This window comes from Papaver somniferum, chromosome 6 (genome assembly GCF_003573695.1).
Source record: "Papaver somniferum cultivar HN1 chromosome 6, ASM357369v1, whole genome shotgun sequence".
Taxonomy (NCBI): Eukaryota; Viridiplantae; Streptophyta; class Magnoliopsida; order Ranunculales; family Papaveraceae; genus Papaver; species Papaver somniferum.
The window spans coordinates 70,047,655-70,052,581 of NC_039363.1; positions in this window are offsets into that span (position 1 = coordinate 70,047,655).

Here is a 4,927-nt window from a genome sequence, read left to right on the forward strand (position 1 = left end):
AATACCGAATCCCTTTCTGTCATATGGTATTTCATGGGTATTTTCTTCTTCAATGTTTCGAAGTATGGGACCGCCAAGGTTCTCATGAGATGTGGGGTGGTGTCTCCAAAACTGAATGCTGAAGGTAGTGAACCACATACTTGAATGTAGGAGTCAAGGGAAGCTTGGAAAATATGACTTGTATCCGTGACGTTTGCTTTGCGAAGAATGGTGTCTTGTATTGTCTTAGTCCGAGCCCAAGAGGAAACAAAGCAATTAATATGTATTGTTGTTTTAAATAGTATACACCCCAAGCCTTCCATACCTTAGAGGGAGAATTGCAAGACGTTGTTGCAAAGGCCCAAACCTTGGCCCATCTCCTGTAATCATTTCGCGAAGGTATTGGAAAAGATGGTTGTCAAAAATAATTTATATTGTTTGCTTGGGAAATCTTCAAATGATAAATTTAGGAAAAACTAGTTTGTGAACAATAAGGTGTTCTAACAAAGGTTGCTAAACATCCATGAACATCCGTTGATCGAATCATATTTCGAGATGTTAGATAAGACAAGCTTGAACTCTAAATTTCTTCTTTGAAATATTAAATCCACTAAAATCATACGATAATATCTCATAAGATATAATGATAGATGAGTAAATGGGATATGCCACTTTATATACCTCTTTGTTAATGAAGTTCTCGCAAATGTCTTTGTTTGTTCTTCAGTCTTTAATCTTCGAGGGTATTAGGTGATATTCAACTACCATACTCTAATCCTAATCCGTGACTTGACTTTAGTAGACTAGAAATCAAGATATAATTTTGTACATCTAACATTGGCAACAAGCTCGAAATAGAAAATCCACCATGTAAGCGATTCAGTTACAGTCGTGATCCTTACGTATCTTAAACCTCACAAGGATCTATGCAATTGATTCCCTTATCTGACGTGTTTTACATCTTAAGAGTTGCTTCGACCTAACTGAAAACTTTTGGTACCAATATGCCCGTAACAAATAATCCTATTTGATTTCTGTTTAGATCAAAGATCAAGGTGAGGAAATATTTTTTAAATTGACAAAGATACCAAACCTCACAAATACGGAACTTACGACTCCCAACGAGCAACCTAGATTCTTAACCACCTCTCAAAAACAATCTTCAAAAGATCAATTAAGATCAGTTTTCAGATATCTATCTTGAGGAATCACAAAGTGTGAGCGAAGTGAGCTTTGCGATTACTATCTATCTTGCCTGAAAGAGATTACGAAAACCTCAATAACAGGAAAGCAAGATATGGATATACTAACTATCAAGGTAAAAATAGTCGGACCTGGATTCACGAATCCCCAAAGCGAAATCTTTTAGTATTAGACCTAATTATGTTTCTCAAAGGAAACCTAGGTCTATAAAAGACGACTCTAGAATCAACAAGGACACAAAGTATCAGGGATTAATTTTCATAGTTGAAGGAGAATCTCTATCTATAGATTTTCAAGGACCAGGGGTTGCTTAGAATTCAAGCTAAGATAACTTGAGAATCAAGCAGACATTTTGGATATTGATAATACAATGGAATAATATACACTATCAAGCGGTTCTGGAACCATGTATAATGATTGTTCAGTTTGGAAAGTATGCCAAAGAACTAAAGCAATTTGATTTGCATTTAAACACCTAAGAACTTAATCATAATGCACACATATAAGTGTTTAAGTGACTAATGAAGTCTTTGAAGTGTTTGAGAGAGTTCTGGTAATGTTAAACATATTTAAAAAAATAATTCTTTGAGCATATACTAAAATCTTAAATTGGGATAGTTGGTATAACGGTCCGTGAATAGTTAGGCTTGTTCATGAGTCAGGTTGCAATGGTTCGTAAACTGGGTTGGTCAACCCCACAAGACTACCGAACTCAGTTGACCACGGTTCGTGAACCGGTTTCGTCAACTATTAGTCTTTAATAGCAACTTTTAAATTTCAGTTCACCACGATTCGTGAACAGTTCCAACTGAACTTACGGTTTGTGAACTGGTTCGCCAAGCCTCCTGTATTTCTGAAACTCATATATCTATGGTTCGCGAACTGGTTCGCCAACCTACCCTGAGTAGAAATATTATAAAGTTCAAATATTTCTTTCTTATGGTGTTTGAAACATTCCCGCATGATGAAATCATTTGCGTGGGAAATTTTCAATTGATCCACAAATTAATTCACACAATAAATCGTTTATAACAAATATTGTTAGAGATCGTTGAACATATTTGCTTAGAATCATATTTCGAATTTTATAACAAGACAAGCTTCTTCTTTGTAGATCTGCTAGATTTATACGACATCGTCTCGAAAATATAGTGAGTAAAATAGAATTGTTCAGTCTTCACATACCTGATATAGAAGTTCTCCAAATGTCTTCGTCGATCTTCAGTCTTGAAGGGTGATGTCTCATACTCAACTACCAAATTCTAACCTAATCCGAGACTTGACTTAGTGGACTAGAAACCAAGATATAGTTTTGATCATCTAACATTGAAAACAAGCTTGAGATAGAAAAACTAGTGGGTTCAACCAAGCATTGCTCTAACGATACAACATCATCTCAACATATAGAATGGTAAGATAGTGAATAAAATAGAATGGTTCAGTCTTCACATACCCGATACAAAAGTCCTCCAAATGTCTTTGTGGATTTTAAGTCTTTAAGGATGATGTATGATACTCAACTGCCAAATTCTAACTAAGTATGGGACTTGACTTAGGAGAATAGAAATCAAGATATTGTTTTGATGATCTAACATTGACAACAAGATTGAGATATCAAAACTTGTGGGTTTAACCGAGCATTGATCTAACATGATTGACGCCTTTACTAAATACTATCCATTTTGTCTTAGGATGACATATGGAATATGGTATCCAATAGGAATGAGCAGAACACCCAACTAAGCGGACTTTACATGACCCCATTCGCATAAGACGCAGGTCGATATTTGAGAGCCGCAGTTTTCATGGATTGGACGCGGGTGGAACATCGCTCATATAGTAATGCTAAACATATTTATAAAAATAAGTATTTGAGCATATACTATTTAAACTAAGACAGTTAGTATAACGGTTCGTGAACCGTTAGGTTTATTCACGAGTCAGGGTGCAACTATTCGTCAACCCTACAAGACTACCGAACTCAGTTGACCATCGTTCGTGAACCGGGTTCGTCAACTGCTAGCCTTTAATAACAGCTTTTAAATTTTAGTTCACGACGGTTCGTGAACAGTACCCAACTGAACTTACAGTTTGCGAACTGGTTCGCCAACCCTCCTGTATTTCTGAAACTTATATATCTATGGTTTGGAAACTGGTTCGCCAACCTATCCTGAGTAGAAATATCAGAGAGTTCAAGATTTTTGTCTTATGATATTTGAAAAATTCCCGCATGATGAAATCATTAGCGTCGGCAATTTTCAATTGATCTACAAATTAATTCACACAATAAATTGTTTAAAACTAGTATTGTTAAGGATCGGTGAACATCTTTGCTTAGAATCATATTTCATAATTTTTAACAAGACGAGCTTGATTCAAAACTTCTTCTTTGTAAATCTACTAGAGTCAGAGGACATCGTCTGAAAAAGATATAATGGTAAGATAATGAGTAAAATAGAATTTTTCAGTCTTCACTTACCTGATATAGAAGTTCTCCAAATGTCTTCGTCGATCTTCAGTCTCGAAGGGTGATGTCTGATACTCAACCATCAAATTCTAACCTAATCCGAGACTTGACGTAGTAGACTAGAAATAGATATAATTTTGATCATCTAACATTGATAACAAGCTTGAGATATCAAAACTTGTGGGTTCAACCAAGCATTATGTAAGGATTTGCAAGATCGTCAACGCTATTAGACCGATCGAGAGATGATTTAGCCGCTAATGACTTAATTAATAAAATATATATATTGATTAATAGAGATTAACAAACAATAATATGGAAATGAAACTAGTATCCTTAGATAGATATCGAAAAGTTATGCAAAATTGACTATCTAGACGCGTAAATCAGACACCGGATAAAAGACTTATAGGCATTACGAAACTCTCTATCTGACAACCTGTTTCTGCTCACTTATTATACGAAATTCATGGTCAATCCAATCTTGAACTACGAAAAACCTTGTTTGCAAAGTCTGGATATCCTCGGTCCAACACAGAGTTCAACAACAAGCTTTTGAAAACGCAATGCACCCAGGTAAATAAGGAACAAGATGATTACAGAAGTTAAACATCGTGGAGCCTAGACATGTTGTCAACGGTAGGAGCATTCATCCACGGCGTACGATTTAGTATTCGGTCAGTCGATATAATGCAATCAACTTTATTTCTGTCTGCATGGCCTTTCCTTCCGCCTCTCAATCGGACGAATATTCTCTGTCCCAGTTCATCCCACCATGCTTATTCTCATCTGTTCAGCTGGGTACGAGCCAAACAACGGCCAGACTGGAAACCAATGGAATTTACAAGATGGGTTATATTCTACAAGTTGTCCAAGTAGCTGGTATATACGTTTAGGATAGATAAACAAATGAATAGAAAATAGAATTTAAACTTGGGATTTATATGTGGAATAAAAATCAGAGAACTTGAATAGTTTTGTGAGTAGTAATAGTTAGCTAGGATGAGTGAATATAAATAGAATGATTGATAAGAAAAGAATTATAATAACAATGACCTTTAGAAATAGGTCTAGAGACTTAATAAGAGTGAAATTGAAAAAGTTATTGGTTGTGTAGTGACATTGAGAAGTTGTTCTTGATGAAGAAAGAATAGAAGATCGTAATAAAGTTGATATGTAGTTATGATGAAAATATGATGGTGATGATGAGAACTTGTAAACCATTAGAGTTATTTAATATTAATAACGATCGATTCGAATGATGAAGTAACGGATTGA